This window comes from Balaenoptera musculus, chromosome 10 (genome assembly GCF_009873245.2).
Source record: "Balaenoptera musculus isolate JJ_BM4_2016_0621 chromosome 10, mBalMus1.pri.v3, whole genome shotgun sequence".
Classification (NCBI taxonomy): domain Eukaryota; kingdom Metazoa; phylum Chordata; class Mammalia; order Artiodactyla; family Balaenopteridae; genus Balaenoptera; species Balaenoptera musculus.
The window spans coordinates 82,551,209-82,566,368 of NC_045794.1; the positions used below are offsets into that span (position 1 = coordinate 82,551,209).

At 37.4% G+C, this 15,160-nt stretch overlaps 1 protein-coding gene across 2 annotated transcripts in view; it reads right to left on the reverse strand.

Annotated features, from left to right (window-relative positions):
• The window catches only part of ANKS1B (ankyrin repeat and sterile alpha motif domain containing 1B), a 953,137-nt gene that overhangs the window by 791,291 nt on the left and 146,686 nt on the right, over nucleotides 1-15,160 (reverse strand). The window contains exon 1 of one of the 2 annotated variants that reach the window (XM_036866272.1): nucleotides 14,381-14,441. The exons of the other annotated variant lie outside the window; for it this stretch is intronic. The gene's annotated coding sequence lies outside the window, so the exon portion shown is untranslated. Of the gene's footprint in view, nucleotides 1-14,380; nucleotides 14,442-15,160 lie in introns of those variants that run through there. 2 annotated transcript variants of the gene reach the window in all.

Below are 15,160 nucleotides of genomic sequence, written 5' to 3' on the forward strand. Positions count from 1 at the left end.
TAATGCATTTAGTAAAAGCAGAAAAGTAACTAAGAAATTGCCTTTTGTGGTATTTTACAAATACAATTTGCTTCACACCAAAAAATAATACATCCTAATTTGAAAAGTTAATTTGTAAAATTCAACCTTTTTATATTGAATATAAGAGATGCCAGGTGGGTAGAGACTTGTGACAATGAATGAAAATAGAAAACAGGAATTTTTATTATAGAACTCTTTTCAAGGAAGTCAAGAATATTAATAATTATGCCTTATATTCCACAGTGTAACTAAAAGTATATTAGCAAATATAACAGAAACAGAATTAGGAGATATCTATAAGATAATCTAGCTCAGGAGTTCCCAAAGGGTATTCCAAAAATAGTGTCACTACCAAAAAAAGGTTCTGCAGTCATGAAAGTTAAGAAAGTCTGCTTGCGGTCTTCCCCCTTTTGCAGATACTTATCATATACATCAACTCAAAGAAACCTCTTCAATTCCATAAACATATTTGACCATGGAATCTTTATCTCAGTAATGCCTAATAATAGACTAGAAATCAAAACTAGTAATCACAACACCACTTAGGTTATGCTGACCACTTTGGATATGCTGACCACTTTGGATATGCTGATACAGTATAATAACTTTATTTTACAGATTTTTGAAAATGAAAGTCATAGCAGTTAAATAGTTGTCCAGGTGAGACACTCTAGTCAGCTGCAGAGCTAACTCAAACCCAGGTCTCCAAATTCTACATTTTCTCCATGCGTTATACATAACACACTTAACATAACCATCACTTTACAATTCAAAGTTTCTCCATCAAGGCTAAAACATTCTTTCTTTAAAAGTACACACTAATATGTATTTTCAGTATACCCAGAGCTTATCTATCACCCCACCTAAATTTCTATAAGTGTCTCCTTGTTTATAAAATTAAAAATGTTGGGCTTCCCTGGTGGCGCAGTGGTTGAGAATCTGCCTGCCAATGCAGGGGACGCGGGTTCGAGCCCTGGTTTGGGAGGATCCCACATGCCGCAGAGCAACTGGGCCCGTGAGCCACAACTACTGAGCCTGCGCGTCTGGAGCCTGTGCTCCGCAACAAGAGAGGCCGCGATGGTGAGAGGCCCGCGCACCGCGATGAAGAGTGGACCCCGCTTGCCGCAACTAGAGAAAGCCCTTGCACAGAAACGAAGACCCAACACAGCCAAAAATAAATAAATTAATTAAAGAGTTTAAAAAAAAAAAAAATTAAAAATGTTGTGGACTCATAGATATAGAGAACAAACAGGTGATTGCCAAAGGGGTGGGGGAAGGGTGGAGGGATGAACGAAATAGGTGAGGGAGATTAAGAGGTACAAACTTCTAGTCACAAAATAAATGAGTCATGGGATTAAAACGTACAGCAAGGGGAATTAGTCAGTAATATTGTAATAACTTCTTATGGTGACAGATGGTAACTAGACTTACCATGGTGATCATTTTGCAATATATAGAAATCTCAAATCGTTATGTTGTGCAGCTGGAAGTAACATAGTGTTGTAAGGTCAATTACATTTCAATTAAAAAATTTTAATGGGAAAAGAATCTGAGAAGAATAGGTATATGTATAAGTGAATCACTTTGCTGTACACCTGAAACTAACACAACATTGTAAATCAACTATACTCCAATATAAAATAAAAATTAGATTAAAAAAATAAAGGTTGAATCTGAAAGCACATAACCTCAGGCCTTTGGGATAGGTGAGACAGGGCCAGCAGCCCCTGAGACTAGGTCTGGTACACATCCTTCTCAGATAAAATCTTATATGGATTATGTTACAAAAAAGCTCCTATGAAATTGTTTTAATTTCCAGTTTGAAATTTTAAAAAACAATGATAGAGCTTTAATGGAGGCATTAGACATGGAATCCTTAATGAGGTAATATATGAGAAAATCAGTTAAGAAGGAAGGTTTCTATGATTGGAGTAATCATGCATCACACTTAATGTATGTCCTTGGAGTTTATTATTTAAAGCAAGATTAGTAAAGTATCAATCTGTGAAATTCTACAAGAAATTCATTTCATAGCTTAACTGTTATTCCTATCATCAATAACTTAGTTTTTCACACATGAGTTCTTATTTAAATGTTCTGAATGTCTAAACCAATTGTATCTCAGTACATGAAGAATATATTATAGGAGTTGGAGGCTGATTCCTGCCCTGCCACCTCCCCCCACGGCACGCTCATCTCGTCCTCCCACACCAAACCGCCCATTGTAAGCAAGTCATCCAGCTTCTGGGACAGACCTCTCTGATACCAGGAGAAAAACTGTAGTTGCCTGACCCTTACTCCAATGCTGGCTCTCCACCCTTAACCCTGTGCCCAGCTCTTGGCTCTTGCTGTCTGTTTAGAAGCCCGGCGCCCGCGGATTCCCTACTCCAGCACCCAGAAGGCCTTCCTGGGACATTTCGAGGTACTGTCATGACACGTGCACATAGACTTGAGGGGAAAAAACTGCTTTTGCAAAAAGACCTTTTTCCATCAAATCTAAGACGTTACTGATTATAAGAACTATGAGTGAGAGAGAGACCTTCGAGATAGCGGAGGAGTAAGACGTGGAGATCACCTTCCTCCCCACAAATATGTCAGAAATACATCTACATGTGGAACAACTCCTACAGAACACCTACTAAACGCTGGAAGAAGACCTCAGACTTCCCAAAAGGCAAGAAACTCCCCAACGTACCTGGGTAGGGCAAAAGAAAAAAGAAAAAACAGAGACAAAAGAATAGGGATGGACCTGCATCTCTGGGAGGGAGCTGTGAAGGAGGAAAAGTTTCCACACGTTAGGAAGCCCCATCACTAGCTGAGACGGGTGGTGGCGGGGAGGAAGCTTTGGAGCCACGGAGGAGAGTGCAGCAATAGCAGTGCAGAGGGCAAAGCAGAGAGATTCCCACACAAAGAATCGGTGCCAACCAGCACTCACCAGCCTAAGAGGCTTGTCTTCTCACCCTCCAGGGTGGGTGGGAGTTGGGGGCTGAGGCTCGCAATTCAGTGGTCAGATCCCAGGGAGAGGACTGGGGTTAGCTGCGTGAACACAGCCTGAAAGGGCTAGTGCACCACAGCTAGCAAGGAGGGAGTCCGGGAAAATGTCTGGACCTGCCTAAGAGGCAAGAGACCATTGTTTCAGGGTGTGCGAGGACAGGGGATTCAGTGCACCACCTAAACAAGCTCCAGAGACAGGCACGAGCCGCGGCTATCAGCACGGACACCAGAGACGGGCATGAGATGCTAAAGCTGCTGCTGCAGCCACCAAGAAGCCTGTGTGCAAGCACAGGTCACTATCCACACCTCCCCTCCCAGGAGCCTGTGCAGCCAGCCACTGCCAAGGTCCCGTGATCCAGGGACAACTTCCCCAGAAGAACACATAGCGTGCCTCAGGCTCTTGCAACGTCATGCTGGCCTCTGCTGCCACAGGCTCGCCCTGCATTCCGTACCCCTCCCTACCCCCAGCCTGAGTGAGCCAGACCCCCTAATCAGCTGCTACTTTAACCCTGTCTTGTCTGGGCAGGAACAGACGCCCTCAGGCGACCTACACGTGGAAGTGGGGCCAAATCCAAAGCTGAACCCCAGGAGCTGTGCAAACAAAGAAGAGAAAGGGAAATCTCTCCCAGCAGCCTCAGGAGCAGTGGGTTAAACCTCCACAATCAACTTGATATACCTTGCATCTGTGGAATGCCTGAATAGACAACGAATCACCCCAAAATTGAGGCGGTGCACTATGGGAGCAACTGTAGACTTGGGGTTTGCTTTCTGCATCTAATTTGTTTCTGGTTTTATGTTTATCTTAGTTTAGTATTTAGAGCTTTATCATTGTTAGATTTGTTTATTGATTTGGTTGCTCTCTTCCTTTTTTTTTATATATATAAATATATATTATTTTTTCCTTTTCCTCTTTTTGTGAGTGGGTATGTGTATGCTTCTTTCTGTGATTTTGTCTGTATAGCTTTGCTTTTACCATTTGTCCTAGGGTTCTGTCAGGTCAGATTCTGGGTTTGTTTTTTTTTTTTAGTATAGTTTTTAGCACTTGTTATCCTTGGTAGATTTGTTTATTGGTTTGATTGCTCTCTTCTTTCCTTTTTTTATGAATTTTTATATTTTTCATAATTTTTTAAAAATTATTTTATTTTCTCTTTCTTTATTCTTTTTTTCTCCCTTTACTTCAGAGCCGTGTGGCTGACAGGGTCTTCGTGCTCAGGCCAGGGGTCAGGCCTGTGCCTCTGAGGTGGAAGAGCTGAGTTCAGGACATTGGTCCACCAGAAACCTCCCAGCTCCATGAAATATCAAACGGAGAAAGCTATCCCAGAGATCTCCAACTCAACCCTAAGACCCAGCTCCACTCAACAACCAGCAAGCTACAGTGCTGAACACCCTATGCCAAACAACTAGCAACACAGGAACACAACCCCACCCTTTAGCAGAGAGGCTGCCAAAAATCATAATAAGGGCACAGACACCCCAAAACACACCACCAGATGCGATCCTGCCCACCGGAAAGACAAGATCCAGCCTCATCCACCAGAACACAGGCACTAGTCCCCTCCACCAGGAAGCCTACTCAACCCACTGAACCAACCTCAGCCACTGGGGGCAGACACCAAAAGCAATGGGAACTGCAAACCTGCAGCCTGCAAAAAGGAGACCCCAAAACACAGTAAAGTAAGCAAAATGAGAAGACAGAGGAACACACAGCAGATGAAGGAGCAAGGTAAAAACACACCAGACCAAACAAATGGAGAGGAAATAGGCAGTCTAAGTGAAAAAGAATTCAGGGTAATGATACAAAAGATGATCCAAAATCTTGGATATAGAATGGAGAAAATAAAAAGCGTTTAACAAGGACCAAGAAGAACTAAAGAGCAAACAAACAATGATGAACACAATACATGAAATTAAAAATTCTCTAGAAGGAATCAATAGCAGAATAACTGAGGCAGAAGAACGGATAAGTGACCTGGAATATAAAATAGTGGAAATAACTACTGCAGAGCACAATAAAGAGAAAAGAATGAAAAGAATTGAGGACAGCCTTAGAGACCTCTGGAACAACATTAAACACACCAACATGCAAATCATAGGGGCCCCAGAAGAAGAGGAGAAGAAGAAAGGGACTGAGAAAACATTTGAAGAGATTATAATTGAAAACTTCCCTAATCTGGGACAGGAAATAGTCAATCCAGTCCAGGAAGCACAAAGACTCCCATACAGGATAAATCCAAGGAGAAACATGCCAAGACACATATTAATCATACTATCAGAAATTAAATACAAAGAAAAAATATTAAAAGCAGCAAGGGAAAAACAAAAAATAACATACAAGGGAATACCCATAAGGTTAACAGCTGATCTTTCAGCAGAAACTCTGCAAGCCAGAAGGAAGTGGCAGAACATATTTAAAGTGATGAAAGGGAAAAACCTACAAGCAAGATTACTCTACCTGGCTAGGATCTCATTCAGATTCAACGGAGAAATTAAAACCTTTACAGACAAGCAAAAGCTAAGAGAATTCAGCACCACCAAACCAGCTTTAGAACAAATGCTAAAGGAACTTCTCCAGGCAGGAAACACAAGGGAGGGAAAAGACCTACAATAACAAACCCAAAACAGTTAAGAAAATGGTAATAGGAACAAACATATCTATCATTACCTTAAACATAAATGGATTAAATGCTCCAACCAAAACACATAGACTGGCTGAATGGATACAAAAACAAGACCTTTATATCTGCTCTCTACAAGAGACCCACTCAGATGTAGGGACACACACAGACTGAAAGTGAGGGGATGGAAAAAGATATTCCATGCAAATGGAAATCAAAAGAAAGCTGGAGTAGCAATTCTCATATCAGACAAAATAGACTTTAAAATAAAGACTACTACAAGAGACAAAGAAGGACACTACATAATGGTCAAGGGATCAATCCAAGAACAAGATATAACAATTGCAAATATTTATACACCCAACACAGAAGCGCCTCAATCCATAAGGCAAATGCTAACAGCCATAAAAGGGGAAATCGACAGTAACAAAATCATAGTAGGGGACTTTAACACCCCACTTTCACCAATGGACAGATCATCCAAAATGAAAATAAATAAGGAAACACAAGCCTTAAATGATACATTAAACAAGATGGACTTAATTGATATTTATAGGACATTCCATACAAAAACAACGAATACACTTTCTTCTCAAGTGCTCATGGAACATTCTCCAGGATAGATCATATCTTGGGTCACAAATCAAGCCTTGGTAAATTTAAGAAAATTGAAATCGTATCAAGTATCTTTTCTGACCACAACACTATGAGACTAGATATCAATTACAGGAAGAAATCTGTAAAAATAAAAACAAACACATGGAGGCTAAACAATACAGTATTTAATAACCAAGAGATCACTGAAGAAATCAAAGGGGAAATAAAAAATACCTAGAAACAAATGACAATGAAAACACGACGAACCAAAACCTATGGGATGCAGCTAAAGCAGTTCTAACACGGAAGTTTATAGCAATACAATCCTACCTCAAGACACAAGAAAAATCTCAAATGAACAAGCTAACCTTACACCTAAAGCAATTAGAGAAAGAAGAACAAAAAAACCCCAAAGTTAGCAGAAGGAAAGAAATCATAAAGATCAGATCAGAAATAAATGAAAAAAAAAATGAAGGAAACAATAGCAAAGATCAATAAAACTAAAAGCTATTTCTTTGGGAAGGTAAAGAAATTGATAAACCATTAGCCAGACTCATCAGGAAAGAAAGGGAGAAGACTCAAATCAACAGAATTAGAAATGAAAAAGGAGAAGTAAGAACTGACACTGCAGAAATACTAAGGATCGTGAGAGATTACTAGAAGCAACTATATGTCAATAAAATGGACAACCTGGAAGAAATGGACAAATTCTTAGAAAAGCACAACCTTCTGAGACTCAACCAGGAAGAAATAGAAAATATAAACAGACCAATCACAAGCACTGAAATTGAAACTGTGATTAAAAATCTTCCAACAAATAGAAGCCCAGGACCAGATGGCTTCACAGGTGAATTCTATCAAACATTTAGAGAAGGACTAACACCTATCCTTCTCAAACTCTTCCAAAATATTGCAGAGGGAGAAACACTCCCAAACTCATTCTACGAGGCCACCATCACCCTGATACCAAAACCAGACAAAGATGTCACAAAGAAAGAAAACTACAGGCCAATATCACTGATGAACATAGATGCAAAAATCCTCAACAAAATACTAGCAAACAGAATCCAACAGCACATTAAAAGGATCATACACCACGATCAAGTGGGGTTTATCCCAGGAATGCAAGGATTCTTCAATATACGCAAATCAATCAATGTGATACACCATATTAACAAACTGAAGGAGAAAAACCATATGATCATCTCAACAGATGCAGAAAAAGCTTTCGACAAAATTCAACACCCATTTATGATAAAAACCCTCCAGTAATTAGGCATAGAGGGAACTTACCTCAACATAATAAAGGCCATATATGACAAACCCACAGCCTACATCGTTCTCAATGGTGAAAAACTGAAATCATTCCTAAGTTCAGGAACAAGACAAGGTTGCCCACTCTCACCATTATTATTCAACATAGTTTTGGAAGTTTTAGCCACAGCAATCAGAGTAGAAACAGAAATAAAAGGAATCCAAATCAGAAAAGAAGAAGTAAAGCTGTCACTGTTTGCAGATGATATGATACTATTCATAGAGAATCCTAACGATGCTACCAGAAAACTACTAGAGCTAATCAATGAATTTGGTAAAGTAGCAGGATACAAAATTAATGCACAGAAATCTCTTGCATTCCTATACACCAATGATGAAAAATCTGAAAGAGCAATTAAGGAAACACTCCCATTTGCCATTGCTACAGTAAGAATAAAATACCTAGGTATAAACCTACCTAAGGAAACAAAAGACATGTATGCAGAAAACTATAAGACACTGATGAAAGAAATTAAAGATGATACAAACAGATGAAGAGATATACCACGTTCTTGGATTGGAAGATTCAACATTGTGAAAATGACTATACTACCCAAAGCAATCTACAGATTCAATGCAATCCCTATCAAACTACCACTGGCATTTTTCACAGAACTAGAACAAAAAATTTCACAATTTGTATGGAAAAACAACAGACCCTGAATAGCCAAAGCAATCTTGAGAAAGAAAACGGAGCTGGAGGAATCAGGCTCCCAGACTTCAGACTATAATACAAAGCTACAGTAATCAAGACAGTATGGTACTCGCACAAAAACAGAAATATAGATCAATGAAACAGGATAGAAGGCCAGAGATAAACCCACACACATACGGTCACCTTATTTTTGATAAAGGAGGCAAGAATATACAATGGAGAAAAGACAGCCTCTTCAATAAGTGGTGCTGGGCAAACAGAACAGCTACATGTAAAAGAATGAAATTAGAACACTTCCTAACACCATACACAAAAATAAACTCAAAATGGATTAAAGACCTAAATTTAAGGCCAGACACTATAAAACTCTTAGAGGAAAATATAGGCAGAACACTCTATGACATAAATCACAGCAAGATCCCTTTTGACCCACCTCCTAGAGAAATGGAAATAAAAACAAAAATAAACAAAGGGGACCTAATGAAACTTAAAAGCTTTAGCACAACAAAGGAAACCATAAACAAGATGAAACGACAACCCTCAGAATGGAAGAAAATAGTTGCAAACGAAGCAACCGACAAAGGATTAACCTCCAAAATTTACAAGCAATTCATGCAGCTCAATATCAAAAAAACAAACAACCCAATCCAAAAATGGGCAGAAGACCTAAATAGACATTTCTCCAAAGAAGGTATACAGATTGCAACAAACACATGAAAGGATGCTCAACGTCACTAATCATTAGAGAAATGCAAATCAAAACTACAATGAAGTATCACCTCACACTGGGCAGAATGGCCATCATCAAAAAATGTACAAACAATAAACGCTGGAGAGGGTGTGGAGAAAAGGGAACCCTCTTGCACTGTTGGTGGGAATGTAAATTGATACAGCCACTATGGAGAACAGTATGGAGGTTCCTTAAAAAACTAAAATTGGAACTACCATACGACCCAGCAATCCCACTAATGGGCATATACCCTGAGAAAACCATAATTCAAAAACTGTCATGTACCACAATGTTCACTGCAGCTCTATTTATAATAGCCAGGACATGGAAGCAACCTAAGTGTCCACAGACAGATGAATGAATAAAGAAGATGTGGCACATATATACAATGGACTATTGATCAGCCATAAAAAGAAATGAAATTGAGTTATTTGTAGTGAGGTGGATGTACCTAGAGTCTGCCATACAGAGTGAAGTAAGTCAGAAAGAGAAAAACAAATACCGTATGCTAACACATATATATGGAATCTAAAAAATATATACTTTTAAAGTGGTTCTGAAGAACCTAGGGGCAGGACAGGAATAAAGACGCAGACATAGAGAATGGACTTGAGGATATGGGGAGGGGATGGGTAAGCTGGGACGAAGTGAGGAGTGGCATGGACATATATACACTATCAAATGTAAAACAGAAGCTAGTGGAAGAAGCCGCATAGCAGAGGGAGATCAGCTCGGTGCTCTATTACCACCTATAGGGGTGGTATAGGGAGGATGGGAGAGAGAGATGCAAGAGGGAGAAGATATGAGCATATTTGTATATGTATAGCTGATTTCCTTTGTTATAAAGCAGAAACTAACACACCATTGTAAAGCAATTATACTCCAATAAAGATTTTAATAAAAAATAATATATTATATATTTCTTATTCATGATATTCATTTAAACAAGATAATTAGAACAAATTTGTCAATTTGAAAAAATGCCAGTGGAATTTAGCTGTATTTGGGAGAATATGATCTGAAGCCCAACAGCTCCTTTTCCTAAGTCTAAAATAATAAAAAGTCATAAAATGTATGGGTTCAAAAAACCAGAGATACAGAGCTGATAGAGAAAATTCTTATTCCAAATAAGAAAAACCTTTATCTTACCGAAGGCAAAATATTTCTGATATATTTTTATTTGACATAGTTTTCATTTTATTGTGTTTTGTGACACAAAAGTGACCTATAACTTCTTAAATAACACCACAAAATAAGAGCTAACACATCTAAAACTCCTGTGTGTCAGACACAGTTCTGTACACTTTCTACATAGTGACTCATTTAATTGTCAGAACAACCCTATGAGCAGTACTATTATTATTATCATTTTATACTTATTGAAACTGAGGTACAGAGATTTTCAATAACTTGCCCAAGGTCACACAGCCAGTAAGAAACAAACATAGATGGGATCTAAATCCTGGAAATCCAGCTCCAGAGTCTATAGTGTTTGAGCACTTTCTGTATGTCAAGCTCTTACTAAGTTCTTTGCTTACCTTACCTCATTTCAGTATGCTTATATAACTTTATTTTTAGGATAAAATCAACCATAAACTTATTTTTCTTTCATTTGTTTCAAACCATTGTGGAATGTGGATACACCCTGTGAATTTATCAATAAATCACAAATAAATTTAAAACATACTCTGTTCCGTCTGAAAAGTCAAGGCATTATATTCCCTGTATTGCATACAAATTTAAGTGTGAAAAGGCTGTCTACTTTCTACTTCTTTGGCCTGTCTTGATTAAGCAGCTGTGGGCAGTAGAGCCAAAAAGAAAAAGAGATACCTCAGGATCCCGCTCACCCAATGAGGGAGGCTGTAAAGGAAGAGAAAGCAGAGAGGCCCTTCAAGGAGTGGATTAACACGCTCTGTCTAGTGACAGCCTAGAGCCAAAGGCAATGCATTAAGGATATGTCCTGTGCTTAACTCAGTGTCTGTAATACAGCATGGCATCCTTAAAACTGAGAAACCTCTCTGTAATATTATCAGTACCACCTGCCTTTCCTAAGTAGCGTTAGCCACTTCCTAATCAGTGAGGCTAATCAAATTAATTCTCTATTTCTGAGTAAGGAAGCCATTCTCAGTAGAGGATTTCCATATTCTTTACACTCACAAGTAACACAGATGCTCCAACAATTTTTTTGAAAGTTGAATTTTCTTATGCATGAGGCATATGTGTGGGATCTCTCCTATTGGATCTCTCTACTGAGTATGTTCACACGGAAACATGTCCTGTACCTGCAATAATCATGTTCATGGTTTTCAGTCATGTTTCATCCGTGTCTCATTTATCTTCTCATCTCAGATCAGTAGTAATAATCCTATGCTTTTCATTAATTCAAAGAGACCAAAAACATTCCTTTTGATTCTCTGGATTAATTCTTACTCAGAAAAAAAATGTTGCTTTAGTTTAAAGCTTCTTTCCCAGTCTACCGTGAAATGAATCTCACAGAATCTATCTAAAAGATCTTCAGTGAATGGGGAGAATTCCTATCTATTCTTGTATTCCATCTTGAAAATTACTTCCTCAGCAATGTTTCTATGTCTTAGTGACATATTCTCTCATTAAAAATGTTTATAAAAACTATAGAATATGTTTAATAAAAAAGCAGAACCCCAAAATGTATATAAAACATGATGACAACTATATATGTATGCATGTGTATGTATATAGATATGTGTGTATATATATACATATTCACAAACTTGCAAAGAAAAAAATACAAAAATTCATCAAAATTGTTTCATTTGAACAATGACTGTCAATAATTTTTTCTTCATTTTCCCACTTTTCTGAAAGAGCATATAATACTTTCAATAATAAAAAACTGAACATATATGTTGCAGAATACTAATTTACAAGCCAGGGAACCACCAAACCTTCTCGACAATTTGGTGTTCTGCTTGGGTCGTTTGTCTTTACTAATACATATGAATACAGATACGTACTTAATATAATCAGGCAGGAGTATACAGAGTGATTTTTAATGTAAATTAAATCAAACAAACTCTTGCTTAAAATCCTCTGATGATTTCTCACCTGAATTAGAATAAAGTCAAAAAAGTCAAAATTCTTTACCCAGATTTACAAAGCCCAATACAATTTGGCCCCTAACTATCTCTTTGACCTCAACCTCTAACACTTCCCCTAACTCACTATAGGGCAGCCCCTCTGCCTTAGTGCCCAAAAGTGAACTGAAACTTCACTTTGCCTAACACAGAGATCTTCATGTGTCTAGCCCCTTCCTGTCATTAGGGCTCTACTCAAATGTCACGGCCTTCCTTGACTATGCAATCTAATTTTCCATCTATTTCTTGCCCCCATCACTCATTTCCATTACCATTAAATTTTTTCTACATAGATTTTATCACTATCAAAACTTCTTGTTTATTTCTTTACTTGCTATTGTCTCCCTTACTAGAATGAAAAATGTTTACCACTGTATCCTCCTCACTTAAAATAATATCCAATATATAGCAAGAAAACAGTAAATATAAGTTGAAAGGATGATTACCTAAGAAAAGGAGTGATAAGAATAGTAGCTGTCCATGGTACCAATTTTGGCTTAGGACTCTCTTTACAAACATACACAGATGGTTTAGTCTTCCAATTTCATGGCAACAATGCAGCTGATATAAATTAATATATATACAAATAAATATAAATACTTCTGAATAAAGCCAAGACATGAAGAAACATTCACAGGAGAGGATAAGAATATAAGGGTTTGGTTGATTTACGGACAGTAGGGAATAAGGAAAGGGAATTTGAGTTCGATGAGAGCAATAAAAAGATGAGCGTTTGGGCGATGATAGATGACCTGAGAGAATGGGCATCTAGTGGTGGCTGAGGCATGATGAGATTAGTCCATAAAGTCTCCTTGCAGAGGGTGAATATTTGGTGCCATGCTCTAGTCTGCAATATGCCAGGCAGCTTCTTACCCAGATAGCCCCCAAAGGAATGGCTGCAATTAGGGCATTTATAAAGGATTCTTTCTTTAAGTCTATTAAACTGTTATATTGACTGTATTATGATATGTTTTCTTCTATAGCAACATTTCATTAAGCAGAACATGAAAAAGGAAACAGAATGATGTAACTTATTTCTTATAGTCCACAAGACCTAGGTTCTTCCAAATGCTGGACAATGACCAGTGTCCCCAGAAGTTATCCTGTCATGAGCCCCAATATCAAGGTATCAGTAGAGTGATTTAAAACTAGTAAAAACAAATTCATTTTAAAAATCCAGTAAAGAGGAAGTATATAAGAATATATTTTAAAGTGACTATACATATGGAAAAAGAACTATGAAAGCAAGTTAGAATTAAGAAATTGTAACGTTCATGTTGAAAAGTTAATATGAAATAAAATTCTGAAATTAAAAGACAGACAAAGTTGGCAAGGCATTTGATATTATCTTTTCTATTTTTTTGAGGAACAAAACAAAATAATCTCCAACAGAAGCACTTCTGATATGCCAAGCTGTTTTTGAGGTTAACTTAAACATATAAGAACTGTCTAAGTATGTATAATCCTCTTGTACTGGTTGGCCAAAAAGTTCATTCGGCCTTTTCTGTAAGCTATGAAAAACCCGGAAGAACTTTTTGGCCAACCCAATATATAGATGAAGTAATTGAGGCATTAAAATGAACCAGCCTTATTAACTGTATCTAAGAAGTTATATAAATACTTGTCTTTGAAATGTTCTGACCTGAGAAAATCTAAAGATTACATTAAGAAATGTAATGAAGTGAAATATATACTGGTTTCTAAGTTAAATATATGTTGCTAAAGCATAAAACAATTTAAGAGTAAATTACAAACTTAATTATCATAAAATGATCAGCCCCTAAAATAATAAATTTTCAACGTATTTTAGGTAGCCAGATGTCCACTTGTTGCAATGAAAAATGGCTCATCAAAGGTGTATAATATTCTATAATTTCTTCTCCACATTCAGGTGACAATCTTCCACCTTGTATTCCTATCATCACTATATGTTTGAAAAATCAATATACCACTTGCAACCAAAGATTACAAATGCAACCTACATTCCCCTTTTTCATTTCTTTTTTCTTCTCCATCTACCCTACCATTTCCCTTTCATTATTACCCACCTATTATTTCCTCTCCCTTTTCACTTGTTCTCTCCCTAAAGTCCTATGTATCCCCTTCATGACCAACCCCAACCTCTCACCCTTGCACGCAGTAAGAAGCAATTTTTTACTCACTTTTCTTTTTTTTTTTTTTTTTTTTTACTCACTTTTCTAATACGTTAAGCTACTAGCAAGAAGCTGCAGGGGCTGACTGACACAATTAGGCTGAGTGCAAAACCATCCTAGAAAGCTGGGTTTGGTAAGAAGCAGGAGAACAGGGGAAAGAGGCACATGGAGAAGGGAGTATCACTGACCTAGTCTGAGCAGGGCTGGATTGCAGAGTCTCACAGAAGAGTTGTGGTGCATTATCATACCTAGACACAAACATGTCAGAAATAAAGAAAAGAATAAGGCTGGTGATATCTTTCATCTATTTATGGTTGTTTCTCCCTTCCAGTATAAAATACATACTGATCATTACTAGGATATAAAAAGATAATGGATACCACTTTTTTTTTAACAAGTTCCCTTATAATTCCTATTAATTTTATCTGTTTTCAGAATGTAGAAGCCTAGTAAGTAGAACCAAATCTCACTTTGGACACAGAATTAAAGCAAGAAATAGAACTCCTTCTAGGAGTTCATTCAAATTAAATAGAGCTTTATCTTCACTGCTAAGGTAACTGTAAGAAGTATAATGGATAAAATATTTGTTGACAGATGCAGAAAACAACATGATAACATTTTATTAATTCCCACTCAGTGGAGATGTCATTTGCCTTTTTTTGCATTGTTGACATTTACTTATTAACGGGTTATTAATTAGTACTTTTTAGAATATTTGTATCATAGAATAGTGGGTAAAACAAAAAGAAAAACTGAAAACATCCTTTAGACATAATAAAGGCTAATGTTTTATGTGCTAGGTTTTCTGTAGGCACTTGACATTTGTTAACTCATTTAATCCTCACAAAACAATGTAGTGTTGGAATTATGCTCATTTTACAGATGTGCAAATCAAGGCTGATTCAGAGAGGCTGGATATATTGTTAGCAAGTGATCAAGAGAGAATTAGAACTCAGATTGCCAAAGAG